Source organism: Equus przewalskii, chromosome 29, assembly GCF_037783145.1.
Source record: "Equus przewalskii isolate Varuska chromosome 29, EquPr2, whole genome shotgun sequence".
Lineage (NCBI taxonomy): Eukaryota > Metazoa > Chordata > Mammalia > Perissodactyla > Equidae > Equus > Equus przewalskii.
Window position 1 is genome coordinate 15,849,816 of NC_091859.1, and position 26,781 is coordinate 15,876,596.

Sequence of the window (26,781 nt, forward strand, 5' to 3'; positions counted from 1 at the left end):
CAATTAGACCCACTCCCTGCCCAGATTCATTTCTCCCAACCTGCTCAGCCAGAGAACTTTCCTTTCCCATCCAACAAAAACTACTCACTGGAGGGATTGAAGCAGAGGGATCTTATATTGTGAACAGCTGAACTCAGAGGCGACATTGAAAATAAAGCGTTTACGTGACTATTGCTATATTGAATAGTGGGATCCCTCCCCTTTTCCTCACTCAGCTCCCAGAATGCACCAGTAGCCAAGACAGATCCCTGGGCAGGAAATCTTAGGATGACCAGACTGTGAGAAAATATCTACAGATACTGATGGTTGTGGATCCCCCAGTGAAACATCCCAATCCAATCATACTGGAACAAAGTCCATCAGAGATCCCAGATAGCCTTTTAGTGCATCAAACTTAAGTATGAGTGGGCGCCCAGAGGACACAAGACATTTGAGGAAAACCTCCAGCAAGAGGGACAGCAACCAAAACAAACAGGAAAAAAAAAAAAACTGGCAAGGATGAGATAGGGTAGAGACAGAAAAACTCTTCTTCAAATAAATTAATATCCCCAGAGAAATAAAAGAAGTTATTGCAGCTATGGAACAACAAACAAGATGCTATTTTTACCAGGATATTAAGAATCCAAAAAAGAGCTTTAGAAATTAAAAATCTGATATCAGAAATCTAAAATTCAATAGCAGGATTGGAGGGTAAAGTGGGGACAGCAACCTAGAGACTAAAACAAAAGACAGAGTTAGAAGACAATAAAATCAGGCCAAAACGGCTAACATTTAACCAACAGAAGTTCTGTATAAAAAGAAGAGAGAAAACAAAGGACAAGATTTTGTCAAAGAAATAATCCAAGAAAAGTTTCCAAGAACTGAGCTTGAAAGTGCCCATCAGATTCTCAACACAATGAATAAAGAAAAATCCACATGAAGGTGTAAAATAATGAACTTTCAAAATACCAAGACTGAAAAGATCTTAGATCTTTCCAGATCAGAAAGAAAAGCAGATCAGAAGCCAAAAATCAAAATGACATCATACTTGATTTTCCAATGGCAATCTTGGTTCCAAAATAATGCTTGGAAAATTCTAAGAGAAAATGACATCCAATATTGAAGTCTATACCAGAAAAATTATCTATCAAGAGCAGGAATAGACTAAAAATATTTCACCCATGAAAGGTCTCAAAAAAATGTACTTTCCATGTTTCTTTTCTTTGGAACTTGAGGAAAGGGTAAACCAAGAAAGAGGAACCAGGAGATAGGAACCAGGAAACAGAGTCTCCAATGGAGGAGAGAGTTGACGGGAATTTCCATGATGATGATGAAGGGAGATCCCAAAGAAATGCCAGCTCAACTGGACTAGAGAGTATCAAATCTGCTCATCCAGGAGGAATAACTCCAATGCTTTTAAATAAATTTAAGAGGTTTATTTGAACGTTTGAGTGCACTGAGAGAAGATTCATTATTCTGGCAAAAAGTTTGGAGTGGGCCTGTGATAGGTACTCAGAAAACTAAGCAAAAGAAAAAAAGCTACACAATGATGACTCCAGGAAAAAGAAAATTTATATCGAAAGGAAAATGAAATTAGACTGCACTACATCTGTGAATAAAATCTGTATAGTTACGAACATATAAACTCTGAATATCAATTTAATTAAAAGAGTAATAAGATTACTTCTGGAAAGCGAGGAAGGAAAAGTGTTCCTGCGGAGAGGAGGGCAAAGGATGCATTAGCAACTTAAATCCTTGACTCCAGAGTAAGAAATTAATAGATGGTATCTAAAGCGGAAAAAAATGTCAATGTAAGTGTGTTATTTAGAAATATGGAAGCAAATACCAGAAGAAACAAGTAGAAGAATTTAAAATAGAAATGAAAATTGAGGGTAGAAAGAAGTTGGGGAGGTGACTGTTGCTTTTAACAGTAAGTCTCCTTAACTTTTTGTTCTTAAACCTGTTTACACATATAACTTATATAGATTGAAGAAAATAAAGTCAAAAGAAGACAACAATTACAAAATAGGCAAAGTAGAATGAAAGAGTAAATCTGACTGCTTTCCTAGATCTGGTTTTATGAAAGTTGAATATACCAGATGACGTTCAAACTGCAGCTTCCATTAATACTATAAAATGAAACCAGAAAAAAACAAGAGAGAGAGAAGCTAAAGTGATTTAAAAAAAAAACAAGACTCATAAAAGGAATTTTCCAGGGCTAATAAATATGAATATTCTGATAAAAATGTTCTACTAAGTGCCTCGGACAATGAAGGAAAAATACTCCAACTTAGGCACATCATTATAAAATTTTAGAACACAAAGGATAAGAAAGAATCCTAAAAGTTTCTAGATGAAAACACCAATGAGACTAAGCCTGGTATCAGATTTCACATAAGCAGCCCTGACTTTATTTTCTTCATTCCCTAAGTTTACTTTGATTTTCCTCCTAACATTGATATGGTTATTTTTTTATCTTTCTCTTCGAATAATGAAAATATTGCAAAGTTATACATGTAATTATATTAAAAAGCTAACAGTTAATAAGATACCTTGAAAAACAGCAATCACAATGGAAAGAATGGCTCTAATGTAAGGGAAAATAAACTTATAGTTCTATATCTAGCCACATTAGCAGTCTAATATAATGTAGAATAAAAGCGTATCAGATGTACAAAGACTCAAAATGTTTACTTCCCACACATCCTCTCTTAGGAACTTACTTAAGGATGTTTTCCAGGAAAACAAGGGAGGAAACTAAGAAAAGAGAACTTCAAGCCAAGAAATGGGGGACCCATGCCAAAAAAAAAAAAAAAAAGAATTATCAGTCCCTGGATGAAAATTATAAAAAGTTCAAAAGAGCAATCAGCTCAGATGAATAAGAGAGACACCCAGGAAAAATAAAGACTTCTTAAAGTTGGCACTTTCTTTAGTAAGTTGAAAGATCGTAAGGATTTAATAAAGGAAGACAACGAAAATTAGAAACCAAGAAAAGCAAAAAAAGGGAAAAGCTATTTAAGAATGGAAGTTAGCATGCCATTTAATATGCTATGATGTTTTTTAAAACTATAAAAACATAAATAGCATGTATTTATTTACAAACTTTAGACACAGCCTATACACAGAAGTCACAAATTGGTGGCACAATGGGCGACATTCAACTAATAGAAGTGTTTTATTTGACCCGCTGTGTGTGTGTGTGTACATGCACGCGCACACATCAATTGAATGAGCTTCCAGCATTTTTAAATCAGAATTATCAGGCTTCTCTTAAAACACTAGAATATTTTGCATCACTGTGTCCACATTCACATGGGAAACATTCAGTATGCATTCACCAGTTTACTGGAGGGATATGTCAATTCTTATAACTCATGCCTGCCTGGTCTCCATAGCTTTTGAGGTTTCAACACCTCTTATATACAGAGCACTGAAGGCTCAATTATGGTTAGGAAATAATGGAAAAATATTATCAATATTTCTTGACGAGGTTGTCAATTACCTTGACCATTACCTTGACAATATAAAAATTACCCATGACTGACGCCAGGAGTTGAAGGGTGAGGTGAAACGAAGGCAAGAATAGAAATGCTAATTTCTTCATCTTTCAAATTTGAAAATCAAGAATTGATAGAATAAGGTAGAAATGTGAAGATACATTATTTGTAGTCATAAAAGTCACAAATGAAGAACTAAAAATCATAATAGAACTGTATTTGCATGGGTACAAGGAAAGTGAGAGAGTGATTGAAGTGTCGTAGCAGGTTGTGCATAGATATCTAAAATTGGTAAACCAAAAGTTAGTCACATAAACACTTTAATCATTGATATTCTTTCTAACCGCTAAAAAACTAAAAACAGAATAGTTTAAGAGTTCACAATAATTCCCTCTAGGATTGAGACTGTGTATGTTTGGTGGGATGTGGCATGGCTTTTAATAGAAACCAACTTTTCTCCCACTAACCATTTGGAATTGGAGGTGAAAGTGCCATAAAATTTAGATAATCAGATGATTAATATGTTTATTTAATTCTTTAAATATATGTTTTTATTTAAGTTTTTCACATGTGCATATAGTACTTTGATTATGGATGAAACACATCCATGTATTAAAGTACACATGGAAGAAAACACAGAACAGTTAGAAATTTTAGGAGAAAATATGGTTGCAACAGTTAAAATAATGCAGTTGTACAATATTGACACGAGTCAACATACAAATCAGTGAAACAGAATTTTTTTTTAACAATAAGGTTTTTTTTTTTTTAAAGATTGGCACCTTGAGCTAACAACTGTTGGCAACCTTTTTTTTTCTTAAAGATTGGCACGTGAGCTAACAACTGTTGCCAATCTTCTTTTTTCTTCTTCTTTTTTTTCTTTCTGCTTTTTCTCCCAAAATCCCCCCAGTACATAATTGTATACTTTTAGTTGTGACACGTGGGATGCCACCTCAACGTGGCCTGATGAGTGGTGCCATGTCTGCGCCCAGGATCCAAACCAGCAAAACCTTGGGCCGCTGTAGAGGAGCGCGAGAAATTAACCACTCGGCCACGGGGCTGGCCCTTGAAACAGAATTTTAAAATGCACCTTTTCATGTTATTCCAGTTTCAACTAAGCAGTACAATCTATACAGAACAATTCCAAAGACAACCACAGCTACACGTGTAAAAGATTTCCAAAGACTGTGGCCCCAAACCAGTTCCCCATCAAGACTACGTAAGAGGTGACTAAGGAATCAGTTGAGGAGATCAGAGATGGAGAATTCGGGGGGAAAAACGTTGCTCTTGTGCTATGGCATTAGGCCTGCAGAGCAAGAGTATCTTTTCCCTATTAGATTGTGATGCTTATTTTGTTAAATAAGTGTATTCTTCTATATGAAACCTATTTGAAGTAGGAACTGAAATGAATTTTTTAAGTCCAGTCCTGTGTTATATCAAAGAACTAAACTTTTATCCAAAATAAAGTTTGTTTCCTCTTCCCAGCTCGGCCTGAATTAGGCTGTGAAACCTGTAGGGAGACCTGGGGCCTGGGCAGATTCTTCTCTCTCCCTCTCTCAGCCTACTCCACTATTCTTTACCTGCCATCTTTGATCTGCTCTAGGATCAACCTCAGCACAAAGATTTAAGAGAAAAAGTCACAGTCTAAGGTGGCTAGGACTCTCTCCTGGAAAAGTAAAAGAAAAAAGAATTAGCTAGAATGGCCTGCTTGGTGATAGCACAAGGAGAGAAAGCTTTATTTTCAATGGCAGGAGAGTCAAAATATGAGTTTCCCAGAGTTCTGTGGAAGGGCACAAATGTGGACCCTGTGGGGGAAAACTGGCCCTGTGCGTCCTGAAATGGACACCACACACGAGGATGTCTGAGTGAGTGGAGCCACCCAGCGGGGTAGTGACCTGCAAGAGGCTGAGGCCTCAAGCAGAAGTCAAAGGCAGCCGTTGAAGGGCCTTGCCTAAGTCAACAGAAATGGAGTTGAATTTCCCAGTAGTAAGATCTCTGAAGAAACCAATAAAAGTGAACCACAAGAAAAATATTTCATAGATAAGGTTTTCCTTACATTTTTATGTGCCAAGAGTTGTTCTGAACATCTTACATATATTTATTAACTTAATCTTCAAAACAACCCAATAGGTAGGGTCTATTATTATACCCACACTACAGAGTACGAAACTAAAGCACAGAGGAGTTATATAACATGGCCCAGGACACACAGCAAGTAGTAAAGCTTTGATTTGAATCTGAGGACTCTGGCTCCAGAGTCTTGGCTTTTAACAACTACACTAAAGGGTCCCCTTGAAAAATAGATGACGATTGTTTATCAACCACAGAAAGGTCTCAATGTCAATTTACAACTATCCCAGCCACCAAAATTCTTGTGAAGTTCCACTTATTTTCTATACAATGAAAGCAGACCAAGGATAGCCTGCGAGAGAATGAATGTGGCCCAGTTGCCCAGTCACCCTAGCTAACAGCCAACCAGCTGCCCCGTGCAAGCAAGTTTAACAGAGACCAAAATAACCATCCATATCAATCACTGCCGCATGAACTCATGAGTTAAATAAATGCTTATTGCTTCAAGCCACTGAGTTTTGGGGTAGTTCACAGCAATAAATAATTGATACTATCTAAAGTCAAGATTTCCTTCTGTAGTCACCAAGGAAATAATCAAGGACTCAGCTAATGACTGGGAGTGATGGCAGAGAGGAGCTGATCAGAGGGGGGCTTCCAGGGGTATCTAGAACCCAGGGACGTGCCTACATGATAGATACAGGATCTATAGGCTGGCCGAAAAGCCACACATGCAGGGAGGGCTGCCCCAAGGAAGGAAGCCACATGCACTATCATCCATGAGGGTATTCAGCATATGCTTTTATCCAGACTAAGCAGATGGCCAGTTAAATAGTCTCCAACTCAATACTTACAGGCAAGAATTTAAATTGTGTTTTAAATATCAAACAGTCTGGCAAGATCTGCCTTAGCTGATGCTCATGGAGAGCTAGGTAAATTGGTACAGACAGCCTATTTGAAAACAATGTGGTGATATATCAAGAACCACCAATATAATCATAGCCATCGACCTAGAAATCCCAATTCTGAGAATTTATTCTAAGAAAGAAAATTTAAGGGCATTTTAATTTTTTTTAACCAAATGCGTGTTCAAAGTCTCAACTATATGCTGCAGTACCTGGATGGCCATGCAAGTATAGTCCATCACCAGAAAAATAATATTCTCATTCTCTGTTTGCTGATCATAAACACACCTGTAGTGAGAGGACGGAGGAACGTTTAATGTTAGCTTATAATATTATATCATCTTTCAGTCAATAGTCGGCTTCGAATGAGTGAGTGGGAGCCCCATTTCCCACGATCTGCCTCTCTCTTTTTAATTTTATCGCTAAACCACCCTCCAAAGCCTCCGCATACATCCCACAGTCCCTACTCCATTCTGCTGGCATTCCAGGAGACCAAGGTCATGAAGTCCTCTGCCCCAAGCTCCACCCTGGGAGAAAAAAAGTGGAACCTTGTGGAGTCTTCCAAAGGAACGTGCTTAGGACTTCCGAGAGAAATATCTACAAGAAAACCAAACTGATTCCATGCCAATATAATCATTCCACATGGCATAATGATGATGACTTATTAAAAGAAGTCTTTCCAATTACAGGTAAGAACAAAGAGGGTGAGGAATACATATAATTGGATATGTTTTCTGCAATATTGTTGATATTAAATAATTCCCCAACCATGAGGGAATTTTAAATAAATTCTAAGTAATTGTTCTTCCCTACTAGGTTTCGACATGGCTGGCTCTTTCTCACCATTTTTTAGAAAGACCTTCAGAGATTACCACCCATCACTCTCCTCCAACAGTTTCTCATTATCCCATTTCTGTTTTATTTTCATCATAGCTCTAATCACCGTTTAAATATATCTTTTTAAGAATTTGTCTCTATGCTTCTCCTCTGTCTTCTCCCATCGGGATGCAGCCTCCATGAGGTCAAGACCTTATATGTCTTGTTCTCTGCAGTATTTCTGCATATGGACAAAACATGACATATAGTAGGCTCTCAATAAATATATGCTGAAAATTCCAGATATTAAAATTATAAATATAAAAATGTATAGGTTGATGGAAAAAATCTTGTTATAATTGTTTAAACACAACATAAACTGTGATTTTGTGTTAAAATATTTTGCATGTGAAGGAAAGAAACAGTTACAAGAGCTTCATTTACTGAGGCAGAGTAATTATGAATAACATTTTTTCTTGCTTGTATTATTAGTTACTTCAATGTCATTAAAATAGTGTTTATGGAGGCCGGCCCAGTGGCGTAGTGGTTAAGTTCACATGCTCCACTTAGGCTCTCCAGGGTTTGCAGATTTGGATCCCAGGCACGGACCTAGCACAGCCCCTCAAGCCACACTGTGAAGCTATCCCACATAAAATAGAGGAAGATTGGCACAGATGTTGGCTCAGTGACAATCTTCCCCAAGCAAAAAGAGGAAGATTGGCAACAGATTTTAGCTCAGGGCCAATCTTCCTCAAGAAGAAAAAAAGAAAAAAGAATAATATTTATGAATTTTAATCAACCAGTCTAACCTTGTTCATATGTATTCAATAACACGAAGGGACATGTTGGCTTTTCTGGTGACAAAAGCTCTTAGACTGTAATATAAACTCAAACCTGAGAAATGCTCAGAGACGAATTTAGATATAAGGCTTAAACTGACGGCCTTAGCAATTACATTATAAATCTTGGTTGAAATTAACATGTTTTTCTAAAATGTAGATCTTAGAGTCTGAATTAATCATGGAAGAGCTTTTGAGCTTGTAAATAGAGGAAACATAAGCATCATCTTGCTTCATGCCTCCAAGCTTTTCCATAGGCAGTTATGACTATTTGCAAACAATTTGTTTCTGAATAGTTGGCCTCACCATGCCAATGAGGAAGATGATGCAACAGCATCATTCCTTAAAAACTCAAGCTCCAGGGGCTGGCCCCGTGGCCGAGTGGTTAAGTTCACGCGCTCCGCTGCAGGCAGCCTGGTGTTTTGTTAGTTCGAATCCTGGTCGCGGACATGGCACTGCTCATCAGACCACGCTGAGGCAGCGTCCCACATGCCACAACTAGAAGAACCCACAAGGAAGAATACACAACTATGTACCAGGGGGCTTTGGGGAGAAAAAGGAAAAAATAAAATCTTAAAAAAAAAAAAAAAAAAAAAACTCAAGCTCCAGGCTGCACAGTGTATGTACCTCCACTGTGACAATTACCTTGCAGCTTTATCATTACTTGTTTATATGTCTGTCTCCCCCATCAGACCACAAACTCCTTGAGGGCAGGAGAATAGATATTCATAAGTTATCTGTTAAATTAAAAGAATTTCATAGTCTATGCCTAAGATTAAGGAACCTTAGATAGTGAAAGTTTGCAGGAAATTGGATTTTTATATGTAAAAATATATCATTTAATTACATTGTGTATCTGCTCTCAAACATGATCTACAAGAATGAGTCAATTTACAACAAGGAAGCACAAAGTACAATAATGGATTACAATTCAGAATCTTTAAAACCAGGGAAAATTTAATTTGAACGCAAAGTCAAAGCAGGGACAAGTATAAGAAAGAAGGAAATCTCACTTCTACAGAACGTAAATGGCAACATAGTTGCTATAGTTGAAGCTCAGATTTGGTGTTGATATTCTTGGTAGCAAAAACAAAAAAGAGGGAGACAGTCAGTTATACTCTTTTTTGTCATAAAAATCAGTTAGACAGGGGAAGAAATAAATCATTACGTAGATCTTAGCTCTGGAAGAAATACTTTAGGTGGAATACTGATTAATCATATGAATAATGTTCCTGTGTAGCATCCCCAGAACAAATGTAATAAAGAATTTCATAAAGTTCTTTCTCAATTTCTTCCCCCATGAGAGCTCAGAGCTTAACAGTACAAGGTTATTTTACCAAGGCAATTCATTCACAATTCATACCAAGACAATGTGGTCTAAAGACATATTTCTATAACCTTTAAGCCAGAAGTGAGCAAACTCAGACCCCAGGCCAATCTAGCCCATTGCTTATTCTTGTATACAGTCATGAGTCACTTAACAATGGGATATGTTCTGAGAAATGCATCGTTAGGCAATTTCGTCGTTGTGCAAACACGACAGAGTGTACTTCCACCAATCTCGATGTTATAGCCTACCACACACCTGGGCTACATGGTACTAATCTTATGGGACTGCTGTCGTATATGCGGTCTGTCGTTGACCAAAATGTCGTTGTGTGGTTCATGACTGTGCAAAGTTTTATGGGAACGCAGGCACAGCCATTCGTTTACTTAGTGTATATGGCTGTTTTCATGCTACAATAGAGTTGAGTAGTTGCTACAGACTGTATGGCTCACAAAGTCTGAAATATTTACTATCTGGCCCTTTCAGGAAAAGCTGTTGACCTCTGCTTTAAAGCAAACCTCCATTATTATCACCTTTATCCATTGAGCTTTGATCAGAGTTAGATAGTATACACTTTGCTGATTTGAGTTGGATTTATACACTAAGAAGAACTATATGAAACTGTTAATTTTCAATTTTTTTGATCTAGAAAATATCGATTTTATATGGGTAGATCTAGCACTTTAGAAAAAAATAAGATTGAAATCTTGTTATGAAAATTAAACAGCTAAACAAGTCTTTTATTTGGATGGGTAATAACCCTGCCATATAGGAATGGGACATGAAATATTAAGCAAAGCCAGATATTTCTGAAGAAGGACTTTTAATCTCCCACAACATAAAAACAGACCTAACAATATAGCAGTTTTAGAATGCTACCGTTCCAAGTGGGAGAAGAAGAAAATACCAACCATCCCAATTAAAAGTTCAGTTTAACGACAAACTCAGCAATGATGGCTACCCATTTTGACATGATGGTTTCTATTGAATAACTGCTTAAATTTATAACACGTGAAACAGTCACACAAAAGACTTACCGTTATATTCATCGAATACAAGGTTCCCCCCAGGGTTAGTGACATAGTGGATATTCGATACATATCCCCTCAACTAATTTACAGTACATAAAATTGTTTCATGAAAGTTTTAACAAAAATGTGGATAGATTCATCTATGCACTGAAAACGGTGCGGTTGGAAGTATCAACAGAATGCATCACACCAAGTAAATTATCAATAATAGACGTTTATATGAGAAAAAGTTCATACATTTCTTAAATGCATAATCAATATGTTATTAATAGCCTACTATGTGCACTGTGCTGGTGGCTATAGAAAAACATACGGCTGGGTTCCTTTAGGCAAGGAGCTTTAAATCTAGCTGGGGAAACACATAATAAAAAGATAGAGTGGGAGCCCACAAGTTGTACCCTAATCAAGTGCTTAAGGAATAAAATTGAGAATGAGTGAATCATTCCCATATTGGGTTGAATTCATTCTCCATGAAAATCAAACAGGAAAGAAGTCAAGAGGCCAAGAGTCCAGTCCTGATTGTGAGGTTTCCTAGCTAGAATGTCAATTATTGTATTTAACAGGGTTAACCTTGTTTATTTTGCTGAATTGCACACGCTTCAGTTCTTGAGAAGCCTGAAATATCTATCAAACCACCACTAACAACTAGTGGTGTTCTCTTGAGCCCGAGGTTTCTGTGGAAGAGCTTCTGCACAAAGGGTTCAACAGATATTCAACTCAACTTGCATTTTAAGGGCTTTGGAAACATTTTAAATTTCATAATACTTAAAACACTCAAAGGAGTTGTGTGCCGGATGTTAGCACATTGGAAACCACCAATGCATTAATTTGTGTTTCCGGTTTGACTCAATTTTTGAAGAGGCCTCAGAATGAAGGGTTCTCCTATAAGGGTATCCTGAGATTACACGATGATCTGCGAAAAACCTCCAATTTACAACTAGTTTTCTGTGTAAATCAAGATTTTTTCGATAGCGGGCAAACACACAAAAACACTAAAATAAATGAGATGCTAAGAATTGCATGAAATCACGTGTTACATGGCAGCTCTGATCCCAAGTTTTTGTCTTAATCAAAACAACTCCATTAGTTTCATTTATTCACTTCATAAGGAGTAAATATGTTTGGTTTGAATTTATTTTTTTCTAATAAAATACCGCGTGTTTTCATATAGTAGAGTTCCATTTAAGACGTTATTTGCAAGGAGTGATTTCTGCTAAAAAAAATTCACTAGAAGAGACGATCTAGAAGTCCTTTCCACATCAAATAGTGTGTAATTCTTTGAGTAAAATTCTGTTTCACAACAGAAATATAAAACAATTACCTTGTATCTTAAGACTTTACAATATCACACACTATACACATCATAGCTAAAGCAACTGCCAGAATCTGCTTACTCCTTATAAAATATTTGCTCTTCCCACTTGGTTTTGCACAACACCTGCAATTTAATCAGGATGTTCTTGGGTGTGCCCCCACTTCCCTGTCAACATTACAGTTTTGGGCAAATGCCAACCTGTAAGAGATTTTCATCTTGAGACTGTTTCCCTTCTTGCAACATCAGTTGTACTGTTGCCAAAAACATCAACCTACTGAGGGAACATCCCCTTTTACTCACTCCCATCCATTTCTGGACTCAAATAATAAACACTTAGTAACTACATCTGAATTAAGCTTTTTCTATCCTTTTCCATAGTAACCCGCCTAAAACAATCCTTACCAACCTCATGGGTCAATTTTTTTCACATGTTCTTAATATCCTAAGTACTAAGCTACTCCCTCTTTTTAATTTTTGCTTTTGCTTTTTCTGTCAAAGAGGATTCTCATAAGATTTGGGATTGCCAAAATATCCACTCCATCATCCTGAAAGAACTCAGCTCTCTAATTCTGCACAGGAGTAGAAAAGTCATTTCTGTTTCTACCCCCTGTGATATTTTAGAATGTTGACTTCCTCTGTACCAACAAAGAGCTTTGTCCTGTTGACATGGTGGACATTACTTATTAATTGTGATCAAACCCAGAAGCCAATTTCCTAGTCACATGAAATGCTACGGGAGACAGTTCTGATTGCCAAACAATGACTCAATGTGTTAACACAACAAACCCAAACCGAAACAATGCTGTTGAAGACAGGCACAGTTTCCTGGGAAAGAAGTTTTTGGACAAGAGAGTTATATTTACATAGACCTGGGTCTGTATTCTGTTAGAAAGACTTTTTTCCCCTCGCTATTGCATTTTTAATATCAGAACAAACTATGATTGCTCAAATTGCTCAAAGATGTTAAATATTTATACTTTCTCGGAAGTCTTAGGAGGGAAATGCACCTAATAGGAACAATCTGCTGGAGTGGTCAATAGGCCTGGCTCAGACTGTGGTGGACAATATTATTCAGTCTGGTGAATTATTTAGACTTGGGTGTTTTAAGAAGTAGAAATATTTGATAGCTAAATTCTGTCATACTCAATAGTTATCCGTATAGTATTAAGGATAAAATATTATGCATTTTTTGGAGAAACTATCCTACATCTGTTCTCAGGTTCAGTAGACAGAATACAAATTGCAAACAAGTTCACCTTCAAATATCTAAAATATAATTATAGTGAATGAGACAAACAAATCTTAAGACTAAAGAATAAAATCAAAACTCTTTACTGTGGCCTCCAACAAACTTCCCCATATGTATGACCTTCTCTCCCTAGCTCACCCTACGCAAGCCACTCTGGACTTCTTCCCATTCCTCAACATACCTGGTTTCGCACCTGCTTAGGGACTTTCTACCTACCATTCCTTTTTCTGCAATGGTTTCCTCCAGTTCTTCATAGGACTTAACCGCAACAGCAAGGACTTTTCAAAGCGGGAAGTTGGGAGTATGAATCCCAGGACACAATGAATTGATGTATGTAAATGACTAGAATATAACTAAGTGCTCAATGATTACAGATCATTATTGTCTGAGTTGTCATTGTTAGCTTTCTGCTCTCAGCTCAAATATTACTTCCCCACATAGCCAGGCTTCCTCTGAATGGTGAATATAGAGTTTCTCCTGCCTCTCTTCTCCAGAGGGTCACTTTCCATCACATCGCCTTTCCATTTTCCTCCCTGCAAATGAGGATTGCCTAATGAGTGCATTTTATAGAAAAGCTAAAGTCAGGATGGATGGCTTTATTTTTTGTGTGTTTTTTTTATTTTTTGAGGAAGATTAGTCCTGAGCTAACATCTGCCACCAATCCTTCTCTTTTTTGCTGAGGAAGACTGGCTCTGAGCTAACATCTGTGACCATCTTCCTCTACTTTATATGTGGGACACCTGCCACAGCATGGCTTGACAAGTGGTGCAAAGGTCCACACCCAGGATCTGAACTGGCGAACCCCAGGCCACCAAAGCGGAACGTGCAAACTTAACCACTGTGCCGCTGGGCTGGCCCCTGGATGGCTTTGTTTTTAATGATCAGAAGTGCTTTCTCTAGTTTCTACAGATAAAAAATATGTTAAACCTATCACAGTGATGGTGACAAAAAGTCAGCACTTATTTTTAAATGAATGGAATGACTGTGTAAGTGGCATTACGGCACTGTGGTTTGCTGTTTATCGGAACAGGGATCAGTTTAAGGAAATCCATGATTACATATAACAGACTCTCTTCCTCCTGAGCAAGTCCGGACAGTACTATCTTGTAGAGACAAAGACTAGGAAGGTAAGAGGAAGAGTCTTCCTTCTTATTTTCAAATCTAAGATACTTACATTGAGTAATTTATATTACATTTCTATGGGAAAGATGGGTAGAGAAGAGGAGAGTCTTGAAAGCGATATTCCAGCCTCCTCTCAGAGACCATTATTCTTATCTATCCCTTCTAGAAAATTATAAAATTACCACTTTATGAAAATCATCACTCAAAAATATATTGGCTGAAAACATAAATCCATTCTAGAAGATGTTAATAAACTCTTGCATAATAGATCTAGTGAATCATTAATATAATATTTATTCTTCAACTTTGGAAAATTGTCCTTCTTGGAGACACATCAGTAAGGCAATGGCTTTTGGTGCCCATGTGAGAAAACTTCCGGAGAGAAACTGACAATTGCTCTGATCACCCCAACCCCAACATGAACACCCTGATATTCTGATTTTCATTCTTCCCATCTCTTTCTCAGATCATTCTTTTATTCCTCCCCACCTTCAGGCTAAACAAGAAAGAGAGAAAATATTGCCAGTATAAGGTGGATTGGGGCCAACATATTTTGGAAGAATCAGTTCTTTCCTCTTCATCCCACATTTTAATTTCCAATCTAAAATCACTCTGTTAGGGAAGTCAAGAGCCCAGATCTCTTGATTTCTCTAACAGTGACCTTTCTACCACTTTCCCAGTGCCACACACCACAACACAGCTCCAGTGATCAGAGGCAATCCAACATTCTCATTTCACAATCATCTGTTTTACAAACAAGAAAGCTGTAGCCAGGAAACAGTGAACAATTTGTCAAGTTTATTTCAAATCAGTAAAGAAGATGATATGGAAACTCATGCCCATAAATTTCTTGACTCATAGATGAAGCGAGAGACAAGTTGCCTCATTTCATGCTTTGAAATAACCAAGTATTTATTCTCAAGTTTGCTCTTAAAAGTACATATTCTCAAGAGCAACCTGACTCTTGCATAATCATTTGGAGTAGAAGAAAGGGAAAGTCCTGTGAGGGCGGGTGGGAGGCAATTAGGAGGGAGAGGGAAGGGTGGAGTGGGCGAGAGGCTAAATGTGGAAGGGAGCTGCACGGGCTATGAAGAAATACTGGGTCCTTGGGCCAACTGGTCTGAGTCAGCCCCCGGAAATAGATCATTAACATCAACCTTGTCTTTGCAAAGGAAAGGTTGGAGCCACAATTGAATATGCAAGCACTTGTTAGACAAGTGGAATAGATCTTCATGTTTGTATATGTATGTGATTTATTAAGCACTCACCATGTAGAATACATATGCTATGATCTTTGAATACATTATCTCATTTCTCATTTAATTCTTACAACAACCCTAGAATGAAGGTATTGCTATCTTCATTTTAGGACTGATGCAAATAAGGCTTGGAGAACTTAAGTATCTTGCCCAAGATCACATAGTACAATATGGAGAAGTCAAGTTGCTAAGCCAGGTCTCCCTGATTCTAACACATTAAACACTGATAGCTAAGTCTCCCATAGGAAAAGAAATCTCTATTTCCACAATGATAAGTTGTATGCCTGTGTACACACTTGGCTTTGCCACTGCACGCTCCTTGAGATCATAGATTTTTTGGTTTGTTTTCATATCTATGTCTTCAATGCAGCCTAGCTCAAATCCTGCCATACATTAGGTGTTTGGTAAATATGTCTTTTATTCCTACATAAATGCTCACATTAGCAAGGAGCTTTGAGCTATTAATAATAGCACGAGGAGCTGATGGATAAGTGGTAGCAGTGATATCCTGTCCCCACCCTCATTAAAATGTCTAAAAAGGATCGTGGACAAAGGAAGCTGTGAGAAGCTGCAGTCCGAGATGAAGGAGCAATTGGAGAAGGAGTCCATCAAAGATCCACAGGGCCAGTATGCACTGTCCTACTTTCATCATTAACCATGTGGCATCGAAGGTAGGGGGGTGTGGATAGCACCACTGTGGGCAACATTTTAGAGAGCTTTTTGGGGCCTCTAAGGTTGCAACACTTTTCATATATTACACAGGACCACATCTGGTATGTATTTTACTGAGTCCCTCTCAGCCTGTCCTCTCATCACCACCACCACCACGTTCTTCCAAATGCAACCAGCATCTCTAATTCATGAGAAGAACAGTGTCAAATGCACTGAATTCCCTCAACCTCTCTATTAAACTTATATAGTACAAACAACTGTAGCCACCAAAAATTATTCTGTAGTTCTTTATAGACACTCCTCACAAAGACATTTCAGAAATTAGATTACACATATGATCTATTTTTTTCTCTATGAACAGAATATGAGAGAAGAAATCACTAACAATAACATGTCCTTTTCAAAATTTCTCTCAAAATGATATTATTTCCAATTATTAAGTAGTCAAAAAATCTTTATTGAGAACTCGCTGTATATAAACTCTATGACTTGGGGAACTCAAGTATAAGAAAGCATCCCCTGCCACTGAGTATAAAATCTAGGCCTAGAGAGAAGCAGCATCACACAAGAAGATAAGCAGGATAAGGGACAGCCTGTGCAAACTGAGTTGAGTGACAAGTGCGTCAGAAGATGGCCGAAGAGAGCCAACTGATTTCTGTCTCAGATGGTCAGAGATGTTTTCATGAAGACAAGACACGATTTAGAACTTGAAGAATTGGTTAACAGAAAGAAAATAATTACTTATTAACTGCTCTAAAAATTATACTATGCTGTTTCTTCCCTGACTCTCGATACTTTTCTCAAATCTCTTCTTCCTCTCAGTTGCCCCCTGAAATCTAGAAGTTATTTATGACACCTCCCATCCCTCACTTCCCCATATCTAATCAGTCAAGGAGTCTGGTTGATCTCCTTCACAAATGAATCTCAAATGCAACCACTTTTCTCCATTTCCACTGATTACACCTTGGCCTGCAAGACCACAGCATTAGTCCCCTACCTCTTCTCAAGAGCTGCTCTTGCGTCTCTCCAAACACATCTTCTTATAGTAGCCAATATAATCTTTTTTAAAAAAAATGTTTTGTTTATTTTGTTTTTTTGTAGGTTTTCACTTTTTTTTTTGAGGAAGATTAGCCCTGAGCTAACATCTGCTGCCAATCCTACTCTTTTTGCTGAGGAAGACTGGCCCTGAGCTAACACCCATGCCCATCTTCCCCTACTTTGTATGTGGGATGCCTGTTACAGCATGGATTGACAAGCATTGCGTAGGTCTGCACCAGGGATCCAAACTGGCAAACCCCAGGCCGCCAAAGCAGAACATGCAAACTTAACCGCTGTGCCATTGCACGAGTCCCCAATATAATCTTTCATTTAAACTAAATAGAATTATTTCTTGGCTAAGATCATTCAATGGCTCCTCAAAGACTTTAGAATAACATAGAATGTCCTTAATATGATTCTCAAGGCTGTGTATGTTTCTGGTCCTCATGGGCTTCTGCAGACTCATACTCTACCATCCTCTCCTGACAATAAACACCACCCCAACAGTACTCTACACCTGCCAAACTCACCAAGTATTTCCTGCTCAAAGTGTTCTGGAATGTTCTTCCCCTCAATGTTCACATGGATGACTTCTATTCAACCTTTATACTTCAGCTTAAATATCCTTTCATAAGAAAAGTCTTCTCCTATCTCAATCTAAATTACCAGTTCCCTTTCTCCCAATTCCTGATAATCTCTCTCAAATGCCCCATACTTTACAATTATATATTCAGAGTTTTACTTAAAGACTGTTTCGCCATTAGTCTCTAGGTTCAGCGACAGCAGGAACCATGTGTATTTTATTCGCCACCATATTCCCAGTTTCCAGTCCCCCACCAAAAAAGTTAAATGAATAAATTACCCAATTTCAACACTTGAGTTAGGTTCCACTCTTTTCCACTAATACTATTCCACAGTTTACTATAAGCATCAAAGTAAATATCATCCTTAAAAATTTCTACAAGTTTTCAGGGATTACATGTATTTTCTTCTTAGTCAATGCCACAAGCTCTGCCCCTCCTTCCCTCTCAAAAATGAAGAGTTTAAAAAAAAATGAAATTCCCATGCTTAATGTGGTTTGAAAAGCACTTTATTCTACACTTTAGCATACCCAATGCCTTTTTTAAAATTATTATTCTTTCTTTTTACTTCTAAATTTTTTCCAAACAAGCAAAGCTGAATCACAAACCAGGAAATATCTGCCCTTGTAAGACTAATCTCCAGAAGAAAGAAAAGTGAAACCTCCCAGAATGCTCCGATGGGAGGAGAGGGAAAGGAGAACTCATCTCCCTAGAGATAGAGGGGAGAATGGAGCAAGAAGAGCTCACTCTGGAGGCCAGATCAACTCCCAGGTGGGTCTCCTTTTCCCAGGGCTTCAAATAGAGACTCTTCCCTCTCCTGGCCTAACTCTTAACATTTTATCAAAAACATTCATAGGTTATAACAATTCCTTGGGGGGGGGGGGGAGCAGGAAAAAACTTGTACCTTCTCTAAAAATGTACGCCAAAAATTATTTTTTAAAGTAAAGTAATAATAGTGAATTGAGTGCTTATAATGAACCAGCCACTTTGCTAAGTGGTTTACACATATTAAAGCACTCAATTCTCCCCCCACAAACGCTACCTAGTAGGCATTACTATCATGATTCTAAGGAGATAAGACCTAAAGAAGGTAAGTAATTTGCTCAGCCTCACAGAGCTATTAAACAGTAAAGCCATTTTTCTGTGGTAAAATTTTGCTTATCCACTCTTGTACCCTTGTGCATGTTGCTCTTATAACCCACAGCAGATATTTGCAAAAAGACCAGTTGGGTAAATTCTGCAGATATCCATTCATTCAACTCTATGCTGGGTTTTGGAGATTCAAGGATGAGTAAATCATTGTCCTTGCCCTCCTAGAGCTTACAGTCCAATAAAAAGACAAAGCTATGGATAACATAGGAGACTCACTATGAGTGGTGTCAAAGCTCCAAGGAGTGATGGGCTCTCAGTCTGGGGATGTCTTCTCAGGGATGGCCACATCTGAATGACAAGTAATGTAATTATTAGTAAGTGACATCAGAGGTAAATAGGAAGCATTGAACATACAAGCTTACCTCTTAGTAACCCCTTTAATATTATATAAAGTAAATATTTAACCCCCAAATTTAAAATCAACAGAACAAAGAGAACTGGTGAGGAAATGAGAAATGAAAAGAAGCTGCAGAGGTGATGAGTGGCTGAGCAGAGGGAAGAAGATTGAAATCGATTGCCTGTAGTGGGGGCATGCCAGTGTGCATTGAGTGGATTGACTCCATACAACACAGAAAAGTCTCAGACTTTGGAACCAACAGGCACCTCTGGGAGCCAATGTACAGACTGGAGCTGAGAACAGGACTGGTTAAAAATCTACATGGAGCTTTTAGACATCTCCCACCTCTTCTACCCATCTGTACGGTTAGTGATCTATCCCTTCTCAACTTCAGGCAGAAGACAAGAGGCTTACTCCCAGAAAAAGCTGAACTTGAGAGACTCTTGACTCAAACCCCAAGCACAGCTAAGGTCAGAGGCAAGGTGTCATACAGAAAATGGGAGACGAAGTGAAAATCTATGAGGCTCTTTGAGCCCCTTTCCCAAGTCTGGAGTTATCCCCTCCAGGCAGGAAACTGCAAGATTCTTCTCTGGGAAAACAGAATGGTCCAAGGAGGAGACAAGCAAAGAGCTAGGTTCCAGCTCTATAGCAATCTGGAAGCCAGCCAGTGCCACCCTGGCACACAGAGCTCCTCGTGGGCTTTTTAGGGCCGCACTCTTAACTATGCATGGACAGGCAAAGATCTCCAAATATTTGAGGAAGCACTCTAACATGAAAGACAGACCAACGCAAAGAGAAAAAATCAGGAGAGTTGATTGGACTTGGAAGAAATAGAGGTCAATGGAGTGAGCAGGAAAAAGCTTTAGGGGAAAAAAACTTTAATAAATAATTTAGAAAAACAATAATAACAAACAAACATCGACCTAGAGATTAGATTGGTGGTTACCAGAGGGGAAGCGGGGAGGGATGAGGGTGGAAGAGGTGACAGGGCACGTGTGTACAGTGACAGAAGGTAATTAGTCTTTGGGTGGTGAACATAATGTGGTCTACACAGAAACTGAAATATAATGATATGTGCCTGAAATTTACATAATGTTATAAACCAATGTTGCCTCAACAACAACAAAAAAGACCTCACAGCTCTGAAACAAATAAATAAATACATGACTTCAGGAAGATGGGATGAGACTTTATAAAACAAAACTGGGAAACTAAAAAACATGTTATATTTTAAGCACAAGGATTTTGTTGTATTATCCTTTATACCATTTTGCATGTCTTAAATATCCTTTAATAATTTTTTGAAAAAACAAAATAAAAGCTAACTAGACCAAAATTGAAATACTTTATTTCTAGCAAAAAATATATATTAGTTTTCACATACTTCAACAGAACTTATGGTAAAAGAAAAGCAAAGACAGAGCTCACAATTCATATGAAAAATGAACAATCAGAAAATAAAGAAGAGCTCTTGAGATTAAAATGCTAGCAGTAAAAAAGTCAACAGAAGAGTTTCAAGATAAAATCAAATACTCTCCCAGTAAGTAGAACAAGAAGACAAAAAATTGGAAAATGGAAGAGAAAAGAAAGAAAAATAAGAGAATTAACCCAGAATATTCAACATCAGGGTAATACGAGTTCCCAAAATATAGAATAGAGCTCCAGCTACCATCTTATTTCTTATCTTCCCTTTTTGGCAAAATTCCTTAAAAGAGTTGTCTACACTCACTATTTCCAGTTCCTTCCCTCCTTCTCTCTTAACCCACTCCAATCTGATTTTCACCCCTGACATTCCACTAAAACTACTTTTAACAAGATCACCAAAAAGAAGATCATATGTCAGTCTTGCTCTTACTTTGGCTTATCAGCAGCACCTGACAGAGCAGATCACTCCCTCCTCCTTGGAAAACTCTGCTGGGCTTGTGGAACTCCACACACGCCTACACTTCTCCTACTTTCTGGCTACTTCCTCTCAGTGTCTCCTGGTGTTTCTTACTCAATGCCCTGATCTCTAAATACGGGCGGTGCCTCCAGACTCAGCCTTTGGATGTCTTCTCTTTATAATCTACAGCCCCTAGACCACCCATATGCTCATGGCTTCCACACCTGTATCTCCAGCCCACACACCTTTCCTCAACATGCAGATCTAAATGTCAATCAGCCAATTTACATCTCGATTTGAATGTGTAAGCAGCATCCCACACTTCCAATGCCCAATTCCAAACTTTCAGCTTACATTTTCCTTCCCCTCTAAAACAAAATAAAGATAAACACAACCTTCTCCTTTTGTACTTTTCCCTTTTTCAGTTTTTGGCAACATCTTTTTTTAGGCTCATACCAAAACCGTGAGTCATCTTCCTTCCCTTTTATCTCACACCTCAGATATGTTCTGTCAGCAAATCATGACACCTTTACCTTCAAAACATGTGAAGAATTCAACTACATCTCACAGTCCCCCTGCCACCACCCTGGAACAGGACTCTTACGTCTCTTCTGCTAGGTTGCAACAGCCTCCTGAATGGTACCCTTGCTTCTACCTTTGCCCTTCTTCACACTATCGGCACACCGGCCAAAGTGATCCCATTAAGACATATGTCAGATAGTGTTAGCCCTCTGCTCAAAACTCCCCAGTGGCTCCCTTCCTATCCACAAGGCCTTGGCATAATTCAGGCCTCAATTGCCTTTAACCTCATCCCCTCCCACTGGCTCACTTGCTTCCTTCACTATAGTCACCCTGGCTTCCTTACTATTCCTTAAATGCATCTGTACTTTGAACTTGATATTTCTTCTACCTGGAAGGTTTTTCCCGCAGAGTTCTACCTGGCTAACTTTCTTACTTCTTGTAGTCTTTACTCAAACCTCACTCTCTCGGTGAAGACTTTTCTGGTCACTGCATCTAAAATTGTAAAACACACAACCCACCCCCCACCAAATCTTAACTCCCTTCCTGGCTTTACTTTTTTTTCCTTAGCATTTATCACTACCTAACAAACTTTCTATTTTACTTATTTAACCCTTCTGTCTCAACCATTAGAATGTACACTCCACAAGAACAGGATTTTTAGTCTTTGTGTTTGCTGCTATATCCCAAGAACTTAAAAGAACTTACAAATATAACAAAGATGTTTATTGACGAGCGAAATAATCAAGAAAATAGGGAGTATAAAACTATCAAAGAAATAATTCAAGAAAATTTCTTAGAACTTAAGAACCCCAATTTACAAATTCACGTATGGTACCTTGCTAATAAATAAAATAAGACCCACTGCAAGACACAACATTATAAAATCCAAAATCTTAGGGATTTAGAAGAAGATACTAAACTTCCTATGAGAAAATAACTGGTTGTATATGAAGAACTGGGAATTAGGCTGGTGTTAAACTTCTTGGTAGTGATGCAATATACCAAAAAAGTGGGGAGGCTTTTAAAATTCAGATAAAATTTTATTTCCAATCAAAAATTCCATATCCAAATAAATTACCATTTGAATATGAAGGTTAAATAAAGATCTTCTCAGGCATTTAAGGTTTAAAAATAAATTACCTCCCATGTACCTTTCTCAAGAAACTACTGGAGGATGTGCTTTACCAACATGAGGTTGTAAACCAAGAAAAGGGAAAGCATTGGATCCAGAAAATAGAGAGTATAAACAAGAAACACACAAAGAGGCTTCGGAGAATAGTGTCAAGCATCAAGGGACAACCAGTTCAAATTGGAACAAGCAAATACAGGACTGCAGTAGAAATCTCAAAGACAAAAGGAGAACTGTTAGATTACCTAACACTTTTGATTATATTAAGAGAACTTTTACACTTTGAGAAGATTTCTGTAGTGGCATAGGAAATTAAGAGAACAACAACAACAACAAAAAAACCCATGCAATTTTAAACTCCAGGAAAAACAAAAAGCATTAGGGGGAAAAAAGTACAATCATGCCTGTTGGTTTTGCTGGGATATGTAGAATTTATAGAGACATAACAGTTTAAATTCTGACTATTAAGCTAACTAAAAATTGTGATACACACACACACATATGAAAGGGAAAGTTGTCCTAGCCTTTAGCACTGTAGTAAAACAGAGTCTGATAAAACGATTAAAATATTGAGACTTTATTGGGGAGGTGCTAATCCAGGTAAATGAGAGACAGGAATAAACAAAGCAAAGCAAAAAGGATGAGAAACAGTAAAGGCCATTTGTTACATGCTTTTCTCTCGTTAGTCAAAATTCACCCACAGGTATAATTCTCCTTCATTTCTGAGTTGGGTCATTTGGCCCCTCCTGCAGCCATTAAGGATGCTGAATCTCACATTCTGAGGATTGGAGCTTCATCTGAGTCCACAAGTGGTAGGAAGAGCCAGAAATTTGGGGCATTAGATTATTTGGCCCAGCTGTGCTGCTGGCAGCCAAGAGGAAGAAACCAACATTCCCAGAGCAAATGACTGGTTATCTCCTGGGAGCAGTAGCACAGTCTGGGAGGTGGACAGCACCAGGAAAAACTGAGGAGACATATAAGAGTTGTTCCCAATTTAGAGGATAAACCAACATGGCAGAAAGAGAGGTCAAGGGAGCTAAATTCTAACTTTCTACAGTAGTATTTTGATATAATGTCTAAATTTTAAAAATCAGAAAAGTGATAGATAGATAGATAGATAGATACATAGATACATAGATAGATAGATACATAGATAGATACATAGATAAAGAAAGAATAAAAGAAAGAGAAGCATCAGAAATACGGATTGTCGAGTTGCTGCCCCTGGAAAGTATCACAGTTTTCCATGAGGGGCAAAGCAGGGACAAACTTGTAATATGGCTTGTGTGATTAATCTTTGCTCATGTATCTCAAATTACAATTAAATTTAAAGCAGAATGAGTGAAAATCATGTGCAAAGAAAAAGAGCAATGGCCTCTCAGCAGAGATGGCAGCCTCCAGAACAGCCTGGCACGTAGAGGTTGAGCGTGTGGATGGGAATGATTGGAGATAAGTCTGGGGAAGTACGTTGAGGGTGATTGTAAACCATGCTAAAGACTCTGAACTTGATCCTGCAGGACTTAAGGAGTCAGTGAAGAGTTTAAAGCAGGAGAGAGATAAGATCATATTTGCATTTTAGAAAGAGCATTCTGGCTATACTGCAGGGAATGTATTAAATGGAGAAAGGCCTGGAGGCAGAGATGGAATAAAAAGCTGATGGAATAGCCAAGTAGAAAGATAAAAAGTCTGAATTAAGTGTAGTAGAAACATAGAGAAAACAGACCCACTAGTTGTTTAGGATCTGTAGACCAATTGGGACCGATCTCCCTTAAGAGCTTTAAGGGAGATGTTAAGGATGAGAGGAGCAAAAAGAAGCCAGTTGTTCCACATAGGAATCAAGCTGATGCTTACTTGGGAACATCATTCTAACTCTCCTTTCTATGTAATCTAGTGTGAAACTCTCCAAAAGAGGCTTCTATTCCCTCAACAAGTCCATCATGTAGTCTACCAAATGCAGTCACAGTTATTTCCTGAATATTTTAAGTGAACCTTTATAATGATTGCAATCATGCATTTCTAAATTACTAAGTGGGAGTAAGTTCCTGTGAAAAGTGACCTCTTAAAGGAAGAAATATTCTTAAGTGATAACTCCTCTTCATGTGACATTTCTTCCCTATAAAAAAGTCTTGCTCTTACCCATACTGAGAGTGTTGTTTATGGCCTTCTCGTCTCGTTCTCAACATCAGTATTTCCCCCTCTTTCACACTCAGCAGTAACAGTTTGTTTTCCTTTCACTCCATAGTGCAGACTGCCAACAAGTTTCTCTTCTAAAACCCCATTTTAATCATGTTATTCATTAATCAAAAATCTTCAGGCTTTTATTCTTCCCTGTAGAATAAATACACGCAGGCTGTTTAGTGCACTTTCTACATCACTATCACCATTAAGCATCTCAACAATCTAGGAAGTATGATCATTGTCTTTATTCTGTAGATAAAAAGGTCAAAGAGGAAAAAGCAATTTCTGAATCAAAATTGAATTATCTTTCCACTTTTTCCCTTTGCTTCTATTTAGTCTTTTATCTAAGGCCCTTCAAAACCTACACACTCCAAAGATCTCTTCCCACTAATCTCTCTTGAAATGTGGTTCTTAAGTGGAGGGATTTATGAACCCCACTGAGACCCCTTCTGGGGTCCATGTGTTGGCTACATGTACATAAACCCCTAAAAATGTATAGGAAATTTTGCATTTATTTTCATGTGGTCATTTTTTGGAGGGGAATTCAAAATATTTATCAAATTCTTACGAGTATCCATAACCTTAAAAAAGTGAAGAACAGTATTCTACAGGAACACTCTACTCTAGGAGATCAGACTACTTTCTCCTCATCCTGCTCCTTCTTTGTTTCTTCCCTTCCATCTTGGATGACTTCTCCACTCACACAAAGTCAACCTTCTCTCTAATACCAGGCTTACATCTCTCTTCTTCTGCATAGTCTTTGCTAATCACGCTGGCCTCAATGGCCAATTTCTCCTCTGAACTGTTAGCAATCATGTGCTATATAACAAATCTAGTAATTCGTGATAGACCACCTTGTGGTGTTGCTTGTATTTTTGTATACCTGGTTATCAGGTAACTCTATTTTATTGTTACTTGGGTCATCATTTTCATTTTAAGAATCTAGTATCTTAGACCTCCTCATAGCTCCACACAGCATGGGTGTTCAATAAATATTCACTGATTTACTTTGAGACTAGCATCTTACTTTTCATAAAAATACAGCATTATTCAGGTGTTTGTTCAATACCTGTAATGCGCCAGGACCTATCATGGAAGTGGACAGATGGGAATGTTCCCACCCAAGGTGGCAAGAGAACCATCTGACCAAGGCCCTATACCCACAATAGGTCTCATAATGAACTAAGGGCAGACATCATGGGAGAAGTGTCATACTCCATGAGATATTTAAGAGATACAAAAGACACAACTTAGTGGCCCATTGGTTGAGGACAGTGAGGGAAGAGGAGTTGAAGATACCAGGAATAGAGAGAAGCTGATTGCCCCTGAAAGGGTCAATCACATGGGAGAGGTAAGGCCAATCAGTCTTCCCTTTATGACATAAAGACAGATCGCCAAATCTGTACACTGCATTGGCTTATGAACACTCAACATATGTCTCAGACACAGTGAGAGGACTGAAGTTTCAAAGCATATCACAATTGTAACATGCTGGTAAACTAAATAAGTGGATTTCTGAGGGCTCCATTTCAGTCTCCACGAGGCCATATCAGCTCGCTAATGGCTGTGGGAAAGAATACTACACTCACCTTATCTTCAAAATACTTCCAATCTGGTTGGTGAAACAAAGTTAGATACATAAACATGGGCCAACAAGACAGTAGCTACCAGAATGCAGACAAAAAATATACAAAGATGCTATTATCTGAGTGCATTTGCTATTCCTTAAATATTAAAATTCCAGGTTTTTGGTGATATTATGAAAATTTTATTGCAAAAACAAACTCCAAAAAATTTATTTGGTAATACCATGATGTGTTAGTTTCTAGATTATATCTGAGAAGAAAATCAGCAGAAGCATTTTAAACTACTGATTAGTACTCC

The 26,781-nt window shown here is 38.0% G+C and overlaps 1 long non-coding RNA gene across 1 annotated transcript in view; it reads right to left on the reverse strand.

The window, feature by feature from the left end:
* LOC139080287 (uncharacterized) overlaps window positions 1–26,781 on the reverse strand; it is a 63,836-nt gene that overhangs the window by 18,653 nt on the left and 18,402 nt on the right. The window contains exon 2 of the long non-coding RNA XR_011534672.1: window positions 19,066–19,137. This is a non-coding gene — a long non-coding RNA (uncharacterized lncRNA). The remainder of the gene's footprint in view (window positions 1–19,065; window positions 19,138–26,781) is intronic.